General features: G+C 44.3%; 1 long non-coding RNA gene across 1 annotated transcript; it reads right to left on the reverse strand.

The window, feature by feature from the left end:
• Window positions 1–720: 720 nt before the first annotated feature.
• LOC118473420 (uncharacterized) lies at window positions 721–10,226 on the reverse strand. The gene is made up of 3 exons (XR_004852872.1): window positions 9,011–10,226; window positions 1,964–8,100; window positions 721–1,053 (listed from the first exon to the last, which is right to left on the reverse strand). It is a non-coding gene; the product is annotated as an uncharacterized lncRNA (long non-coding RNA).
• Window positions 10,227–10,564: the final 338 nt, after the last annotated feature.

A 10,564-nucleotide genomic window follows, 5' to 3' on the forward strand; every position in this document is an offset into this window, starting at 1 on the left:
GCCTTGTGGCTCCTCCTGAACCACCTGCTCTTCTCCTGTGGGGGGGTGTGAGACAGCAAGGGTGAGCTCACACATGATCATCGCTCAACAAGTTGTGGGGAATAATGTGACATGAACTCACCAAAGGTGGGAGCTCATGGAGTGTAAGGCTTATCAAAGAGAATGGTTAAAGCTGAGCATTGCTTTTAAGTAGTTGGTCAAAATTTTATTAGCAATTACTAAGTGTAAGTAAATACCAAACCTTAAATAAAGTAATAGAACAAAATTAATAATAAACCCATGCAATGCAAATGACAAAATTGAATTTAAGTTCCATAATTTAAACATCAGAGAGTCCTGAGCTGCTCATGACCGTGAGCTCGGCTAGTATACCAGTTTTACACTCTGCAGAGGTTGTACCCTTTACCCACAAGTCATGTTACCCATCTGCCAAGGGGTCGCGAATCCCATACACCTCTACCTAGGAAGCGCGGCAGGGCAACACTACGAGGCCTTTACAAAGTTCCACTAGCTTCCGAAAACCCGCTACAGTTTATGGGAAGATCCAGTACAGGGTTCCTGGCTGACCGCCATCGCAGCAAAATCAACCAGGGACCTCCCCGCACTGACCTCTCCCCTACTGCCCTTGCCCCTTTCGGGTAAGGTAGTCTTCCACTAGCTTTCCTAGTTAATCAGCCAAGGGCGTCCCATTAAACCCTTGTGGTGGCACGTGGTTCTCAAGTTAAGCTCTATGTTCCAATTAACATTAATGATAACAACATGAACATAAACAGAATAACAACAAGAATTGGAACATAGAGGTGATAAATGATTATCCCAAAACCATATAAAGCAATAGCAAACTACCCAAGTGATTCAGGGGTAAACAAGGTAATGAGATAAACAATCTAGGGTGACCTATTGGGTCCCATCAAAATTAACCTATGCATGGATAAGTGATATTAAAGAACATTATTGGGTAAAAAGTGGTCAAGGGCACAACTTGCCTTCAATGAGCTCCTGCTCAGCTACTTCAACCTGCTGCTCACCAGGATTCCTCAGCAACGGGTTCTTCTACTCGCCACAATACAAACAAGCACAAGATATAGGGAAAATTAACATTACACCAAACATATAAACAAAATACACAGTAATAATCTACACCTTAAAATAAAATTCTAGGAACAAGAATCATAATTTTTGGAGTTATAGAATTTAAGTTATGCATTTTCAAAGATTTTATGTGCTTTAAATAGGATTAAGTGATAAATAAATTTCTTACTGTTTTCATGACATAACAGAGGCTCTAGGTGATAAAGAATAAAATTACAAAATTTTAGGAACTGGAATGGATTAATTTGGAGTTAGGATGAATTTTCTATGAATTATTGAAGTTCTAGGAATTATTTTCCTATTAAAAATCTATTTAATAATCATTTTCCCTGATTTTATTATGCTCTGGACTGGGCCTCATTTTCTGCAAAGTACAGGGGGCTCGGGGTAAGTATTTCTAGACACAGAGAACAATTGCGTAAGGATGGCGGGTTGATTCACCAAATCACAGAGGGCTCTTTTGCAAAAACACTACGGCGAAGGGGTATTGTTCAATAAGGACCGTTGGATCAAAACTGGCGGCTTAGATTAAATTATCTTCACCCCGAACCGGTACGTGATTCAGTCCACAGGATCGAGATCTGACGGCTACAGTTTAATGAAACGCGGTATACTTCGAGCCGTAGGATATCAGATCTACCGTTTACAGCTAGCCCCTGTGAGATCCAATCCTGACCCCTTATCTCCGAATCGACGGCGCAGGGACAATCTCCCACCTCCAGCCGCCAGCGCCAGAGCAGCGGCACAGCCGCTCCCATACGGCGGAGCATCACCGGCAAATCTCAATCCGACGCATCGGGCGCTAATCCCTCTACCAGTGGTGACCTACACGATGCTGGGCCCACCACCAAAGATTGGAAGGGGTACTTACATCAGATGGCCGTGAGAGAGCACGGGCTCACGTTGAAGCGCGGACCCGCGGCGACGACCACCAATGTCGTGAAATCACCGGCCCTCCGGTGGTGAATCACGCCAGCCGAGGGACGCGATGCGTGCGGCTGGATCCCCGGCACCTCTAGCTAGCCTCCACGTAGTTTGCTGGCGCCCGGTGTCTGCTCGGACGGCGGGTGGTTGACGGCAGGCGCTAGCAGGGACACGGCAGAGGAGCAGAGAGGGGCGCACCGAGCGGAGGCCACAGGGGAGGGAGCTCGGGCACTGGAGTGTTGAAGGGAGAGCTCACGCGTAGGTGCAACTGGATGGCCCTTAGAGGACGGCGGAAAGGAGTGGGTGGTTCACCTGTTCGGTCGCCAAGGGTGAGCAGAGACACTGGGTGCCGAGCGCCATGGGTGGTCAGAAGGGGAGAAATGGAGAGGAGGGGAACTGGGGAAGGCAGCCGACACGGTAGTTATTCACTGGAGCAGTGGATTTCACAGAATTTGGTGGCAAGAAACTCGGTCGATCCAACAACCAAGGCGGTGGCGGAATGACCGGAGAGATCCACGGAGGAATTCGCTCAACACCGGACCGGACAGGGGAAGGGGATAAACTTGATAGGAGGGGCCCACGCGCCAGTGAAGCAAACACAGGAAGTGCTGGCTGGTCTGCTGAGCGGCCCCATCGACCAGTGGATGAGGGCAGTAGTGGACTGGCGCATGCGGGGTTTGGTGGGCCGAGACAAATGGGTTTTGGCCCAGATGAGGTTTTCCCTTATTTTTATTTTCCCTTTTTCAATTCCTTTTTCATTTCTATTTTTCTTTCCTCTTTCTCTTTCCTTTTCAAATTCAAATTCAAAATTTGAGTTTATATTTGGGGAGTTCATACTTAGGTTAAATTTAAATAACCACATCTAGTTATTTTATATATCTATTTTATCTCATTTGTATAGTATTTCTTCTCTTTTCTCAAATTCTAAATTTCCTTTAGAACTTAAATTCCACTTTTGGGATTTTTAATATATTTCTTGTCACATTTTTTTTATGTTGTCACAAAATGCACACAACATGAAAACCCAGCATGATGCATGTTTTGGTAGCATATATCTTAACAGTTATTTGTTTTTAAATATGGTGTTCACATGTGATGGTACATAAAGGTCAAACTCACATAAGGAGAAATTGTTCCTCTACTGACATTATCCTAGCAATTTACAAAGTGGGTGTCACAAATCCTACCCCCCTTAAAAATAATCTCGTCCTCGAGATTTAAGAAGAACTAGGAAAAAGATGGGGAAAATTTATACGAAGCTCTTCTTCTCTTTCCCAAGTTGCTTCATCTTCACTGTGGTGACTCCATTGTACTTTACACATCTTTATCACCTCATTTCTTGTAACTCGAGTCAAAGTATCCAAAATCTTGTTCGGGTACTCCGTGTAAGTCAAATCACCTTGAACACTGAGCTCTTCCATTGGTAACTGTTCCTCGGGAACACGGAGACACTTCTTCAGTTGAGATACGTGGAACACATTATGCACATCTGATAGACTATCCGGTAACTCAAGTTGGTATGCCATCTCCCCAACTCGCCTAAAGATCAAGAATGGTCCAATATAGCGTGGGGACAATTTGCCCTTAACTTTGAATCTCCTCATTCCACGAAGTGGTGACACCTTGAGGTACACATAATCTCCTTCTTCAAATTCCAGTGGCCTCCTTCTATTATCAGCATAACTCTTTTACCTAGTTTGAGCCACCCTCAATTTCTCCCGAATTATACAGACTTATTCTTCTACCTCTTGAATAAGTTCAGGTCCAAAGAATTGTCTCTCACCAGTCTGATCCCAATACAAAGGAGTTCTGCACTTCCTCCCATATAAAGCTTCAAAAGGTGACATCTTCAGACTGGCCTGGTAACCATTATTATATGAGAACTCAGCATAAGGTAGACTCTTATCCCAACTTCCTCCATGCTGAAGGGCACATGCTCTCAACATATCTTCCAATACTTGATTAGTCCTTTCAGTCTGTCCATCAGTCTGAGGGTGATAAGCCGTACTAAAATTCAACTTCGTATCCATATTCTCATGAAAACCCTTCCAAAATCTGAAGGTAAACTGTGATCCTCTATCCGAAATGATCTTCTTCGGTACACCGTGTAGAGACACAATCCGAGCCATATATACTCTGCCAGCTGAGAGCCTTTATAGGTAGTCTTTACAGGAATAAAGTGGGCCACTTTAGTCAATCTATCCACAATCACCCATATAGCATCATATCCTTTCTGGGTGTGAGGCAATCCAGTAATGAAATCCATACCAATCTCTTCACACTTCCACTCGGGTATCTTTAGTGGGTGCAATAGTCCTGCTGGCCTTTGGTGTTTGACCCTAACTCTTTGACATACATCGCACATAGCCACATGTGCAGCCACATCTCTTTTCAATCCATACCACCAATACTTCCACTTCAAATCCTGATACATCTTAGTACTACCAGGATGAATAGAATAATCCGAATCATGGGCCCCCTTTAAAATAGTCTCTCGAAGGCTTTTAATATCAGGAACACACATTCTGTCCTTGAACCATACAGTGCCTTGCTCATCTTCCGTAAATTCCGGAACTCGACCTTCAGTAATCAGATCCTTAATCTCTTTTATTTAGCATCACCAATTTGTCCTTTGCGGATCTCTTGCTCCAAAGTAGGTTCCACATCAATAGTAACTCCTTCAGTATGAGCAACTATCCCCAGGTTAAGTCTCCTGAAGTCCTCAACAATCTCATCAGGTAGCTGGGCAACAATAGCTGAATGAACATGCTCCTTGCGACTCAAGGCATCTGCAACCAAATTTGCCTTGCCCGGGTAATAGTGAATCTCCAAATCATAATCCTTAATAAGCTCCAACCAACGGTGTTGCCTAAGGTTGAGATCCTGCTGTATGAATATGTTCTTCAAAGTCTTATGATCCGTGTATACTTGGCACTTCTCATGATATAATGTCTCCAAATCTTAAGCGCATGCACTACGGTTGTCAGTTCTGAGTCATGAGTGGGGTAGTTTAACTCATGTTTCCGCAATTGACGAGACGCGTAGGCGATCACATGACCATCTTGCATAAGCACACATCCAAGTCCTTGGCCACATGCATCACAATAAATGTCAAATCCTTTCTGTAGATCTGGCATAACCAACACTGGTGGTGACATCAATCTCTTCTTTAATCGATCAAAGCTATCTTGGTACTTCTCATCTCACTTAAACTCTATTCCCTTCTCCAGAAGTGAGGTCATAGGCTTAGCAATCTTAGAAAATCCTTCAATAAATCTCCAATAATATCCTACAAGTCCCAAGAAACTCTGAATCTTGTAGTGGGTATGCTCCACACCACTATCTCCTTGACTTTAGCAGGATCCACTGATATTCCTCCATTAGAAATGATATGTCCAAGGAATGGCACCTCACCAATCCAAAACTCGCATTTGCTATACTTAGTGTAGAGTTGATTATCTCGTAGCTTCTGTAGCACCAATCTCACATGTTTCTCATGATCACTTTCACTCTTAGAATAGATAAGAATGTCATCGATGAACACCACGACGAATCTGTCCAAATACTCCATAAACACCTTATTCTTCAGATCCATAAAATAGTTGGTGCATTGGTTAATCCAACGACATAACGGTAAACTCATATAATCCATAACAAGTCGAGAATGCGGTCTTAGGAATATCCGATGGTCTAATCCTCATCTGATGGTAACCCGATCGGAGATCAATCTTCGAAAATACTCTAGCACCTCTCATCTGATCAAATAAATCTTCAATACGGGGCAACAGATACTTGTTCTTCACCGTAACATCATTAAGAGATCTATAATCCACACACATCCGCTGCGATCCATCCTTCTTCTGTACAAACAAGACCGGTGCTCCCCAAGGTGAAGAATCCGAACGAATGTACCCAGCCTCTTGTAACTCCGTTAACTGCTTCTTCAGTCCCTTTAACTCTTCTTCAGACATCATGTATGGCCGTTTGAAAGTAGGGGCAGTCCTAGATAAGGGATTAATGACCAACTCAACTTCCGTATCTGGTGGCATCCCTGGTAACTCCTCTAGAAAGACATCCGGAAAATCCTTAACCACACGGATGTTGTCACCAACAAACTTCCCATCGACTAAGAATGCCGCTAGTTTGGTGGCGGTAGTTACTGCAATTCCAACTTCAAATCTTTCTCCTTTGGAACTGGTGAGTTCTATGGTTCCTTTAGCACAGTGTATATACTGTCTTTACCTTTCTTAACCACGACATACCAAGGATCACATCTATAGTGTTCTCTTCTAACACTATAGGGGTAGCTCATCTGGGTTAGAAACATAGGGTACGAAAGAAAGGATTGTAGACAAGGCAGTGATTACGAAGCATGTTACTTTGGGGGATTTATTAGCTAAGTGTGTCACCTACTAAAGCTAATTCATTACCTTATGGTGGTACATGCTAAGATGCCCGTCTATACTATTTCAATCAATCAAAGAAGCAAATCAGGCATTGATCATCAGCACAATCAACCAACATTTTTTTAATAGAGAAAATAGTTTTAATTTTGTCTTAGGCTTCCCTAACTCTTAAGAATGTCATAGGGGTAGGGATTCCAAGGTGTGAAATCCGTCTTGTCTTGGAGTAGAAAAGGTAAGAATGATCAGAGTGGAACAGTAGAAGATGAGACTGGATCAAGATAAGTATAGAAAGAATCAGAGTAAGGTAAGTGTAGAATGAATCAGAATAAGATAAGTAGGTAAGGGTTGTCCATTTCTATCTAGGTTTCGTCCTACAGTCAACATTTCCTCTGATACCACTTCTGTCACACCCGGCTTTAAGGAACAAAGCCAGGTGCATCTCATACATGCGCCAAGAAGACAACATATATAATAACAGAGTGTATAGAGATAAATGTCACAATAGTCAGAGTATTTATTACATAGCGGAAGACTTACAAAAATAAAAGATAAATATAACACGAACTAAGGATCGTTGGCGCCAATGTCAACTGAGAAACGCCACCTAGATCAGATCAAACTCCTCGCCTTGTGGCTCCTCCTGAACCACCTGCTCTTCTCCTGTGGGGGGGTGTGAGACAGCAAGGGTGAGCTCACACATGATCATCGCTCAACAAGTTGTGGGGAATAATGTGACATGAACTCACCAAAGGTGGGAGCTCATGGAGTGTAAGGCTTATCAAAGAGAATGGTTAAAGCTGAGCATTGCTTTTAAGTAGTTGGTCAAAATTTTATTAGCAATTACTAAGTGTAAGTAAATACCAAACCTTAAATAAAGTAATAGAACAAAATTAATAATAAACCCATGCAATGCAAATGACAAAATTGAATTTAAGTTCCATAATTTAAACATCAGAGAGTCCTGAGCTGCTCATGACCGTGAGCTCGGCTAGTATACCAGTTTTACACTCTGCAGAGGTTGTACCCTTTACCCACAAGTCATGTTACCCATCTGCCAAGGGGTCGCGAATCCCATACACCTCTACCTAGGAAGCGCGGCAGGGCAACACTACGAGGCCTTTACAAAGTTCCACTAGCTTCCGAAAACCCGCTACAGTTTATGGGAAGATCCAGTACAGGGTTCCTGGCTGACCGCCATCGCAGCAAAATCAACCAGGGACCTCCCCGCACTGACCTCTCCCCTACTGCCCTTGCCCCTTTCGGGTAAGGTAGTCTTCCACTAGCTTTCCTAGTTAATCAGCCAAGGGCGTCCCATTAAACCCTTGTGGTGGCACGTGGTTCTCAAGTTAAGCTCTATGTTCCAATTAACATTAATGATAACAACATGAACATAAACAGAATAACAACAAGAATTGGAACATAGAGGTGATAAATGATTATCCCAAAACCATATAAAGCAATAGCAAACTACCCAAGTGATTCAGGGGTAAACAAGGTAATGAGATAAACAATCTAGGGTGACCTATTGGGTCCCATCAAAATTAACCTATGCATGGATAAGTGATATTAAAGAACATTATTGGGTAAAAAGTGGTCAAGGGCACAACTTGCCTTCAATGAGCTCCTGCTCAGCTACTTCAACCTGCTGCTCACCAGGATTCCTCAGCAACGGGTTCTTCTACTCGCCACAATACAAACAAGCACAAGATATAGGGAAAATTAACATTACACCAAACATATAAACAAAATACACAGTAATAATCTACACCTTAAAATAAAATTCTAGGAACAAGAATCATAATTTTTGGAGTTATAGAATTTAAGTTATGCATTTTCAAAGATTTTATGTGCTTTAAATAGGATTAAGTGATAAATAAATTTCTTACTGTTTTCATGACATAACAGAGGCTCTAGGTGATAAAGAATAAAATTACAAAATTTTAGGAACTGGAATGGATTAATTTGGAGTTAGGATGAATTTTCTATGAATTATTGAAGTTCTAGGAATTATTTTCCTATTAAAAATCTATTTAATAATCATTTTCCCTGATTTTATTATGCTCTGGACTGGGCCTCATTTTCTGCAAAGTACAGGGGGCTCGGGGTAAGTATTTCTAGACACAGAGAACAATTGCGTAAGGATGGCGGGTTGATTCACCAAATCACAGAGGGCTCTTTTGCAAAAACACTACGGCGAAGGGGTATTGTTCAATAAGGACCGTTGGATCAAAACTGGCGGCTTAGATTAAATTATCTTCACCCCGAACCGGTACGTGATTCAGTCCACAGGATCGAGATCTGACGGCTACAGTTTAATGAAACGCGGTATACTTCGAGCCGTAGGATATCAGATCTACCGTTTACAGCTAGCCCCTGTGAGATCCAATCCTGACCCCTTATCTCCGAATCGACGGCGCAGGGACAATCTCCCACCTCCAGCCGCCAGCGCCAGAGCAGCGGCACAGCCGCTCCCATACGGCGGAGCATCACCGGCAAATCTCAATCCGACGCATCGGGCGCTAATCCCTCTACCAGTGGTGACCTACACGATGCTGGGCCCACCACCAAAGATTGGAAGGGGTACTTACATCAGATGGCCGTGAGAGAGCACGGGCTCACGTTGAAGCGCGGACCCGCGGCGACGACCACCAATGTCGTGAAATCACCGGCCCTCCGGTGGTGAATCACGCCAGCCGAGGGACGCGATGCGTGCGGCTGGATCCCCGGCACCTCTAGCTAGCCTCCACGTAGTTTGCTGGCGCCCGGTGTCTGCTCGGACGGCGGGTGGTTGACGGCAGGCGCTAGCAGGGACACGGCAGAGGAGCAGAGAGGGGCGCACCGAGCGGAGGCCACAGGGGAGGGAGCTCGGGCACTGGAGTGTTGAAGGGAGAGCTCACGCGTAGGTGCAACTGGATGGCCCTTAGAGGACGGCGGAAAGGAGTGGGTGGTTCACCTGTTCGGTCGCCAAGGGTGAGCAGAGACACTGGGTGCCGAGCGCCATGGGTGGTCAGAAGGGGAGAAATGGAGAGGAGGGGAACTGGGGAAGGCAGCCGACACGGTAGTTATTCACTGGAGCAGTGGATTTCACAGAATTTGGTGGCAAGAAACTCGGTCGATCCAACAACCAAGGCGGTGGCGGAATGACCGGAGAGATCCACGGAGGAATTCGCTCAACACCGGACCGGACAGGGGAAGGGGATAAACTTGATAGGAGGGGCCCACGCGCCAGTGAAGCAAACACAGGAAGTGCTGGCTGGTCTGCTGAGCGGCCCCATCGACCAGTGGATGAGGGCAGTAGTGGACTGGCGCATGCGGGGTTTGGTGGGCCGAGACAAATGGGTTTTGGCCCAGATGAGGTTTTCCCTTATTTTTATTTTCCCTTTTTCAATTCCTTTTTCATTTCTATTTTTCTTTCCTCTTTCTCTTTCCTTTTCAAATTCAAATTCAAAATTTGAGTTTATATTTGGGGAGTTCATACTTAGGTTAAATTTAAATAACCACATCTAGTTATTTTATATATCTATTTTATCTCATTTGTATAATATTTCTTCTCTTTTCTCAAATTCTAAATTTCCTTTAGAACTTAAATTCCACTTTTGGGATTTTTAATATATTTCTTGTCACATTTTTTTTATGTTGTCACAAAATGCACACAACATGAAAACCCAGCATGATGCATGTTTTGGTAGCATATATCTTAACAGTTATTTGTTTTTAAATATGGTGTTCACATGTGATGGTACATAAAGGTCAAACTCACATAAGGAGAAATTGTTCCTCTACTGACATTATCCTAGCAATTTACAAAGTGGGTGTCACAATCCCCTTCTTACCCTCCCGCCTTGCTGAGCGTCCGCTTCGCCGTCCCGTGGCCGGACAGTCCAGCCACTTGGAGAGACTACACCACCGCCTGCGTGAGGAGCAGGAGCGTCGACGACAGGAGCAGCAGAGCTCTTCCTTCTCGCTCCAGCAGGAGATAGAGTCTGTGAGGAGCTGCTCCCCTGTGCTTCCTCTGGAGCCGCCCCCTGCACCACCACTAGGCGCCCCAGCTTCTGGAGTAGCTGCTGGAGGAGACCCAGACGACGGAGATGGCGACGACAGCTCGAGCCACGACACCGACTTCTCTGCTAACCTTGAGCCGG

Source organism: Zea mays, chromosome 9 (assembly GCF_902167145.1).
Source record: "Zea mays cultivar B73 chromosome 9, Zm-B73-REFERENCE-NAM-5.0, whole genome shotgun sequence".
Classification (NCBI taxonomy): Eukaryota; Viridiplantae; Streptophyta; class Magnoliopsida; order Poales; family Poaceae; genus Zea; species Zea mays.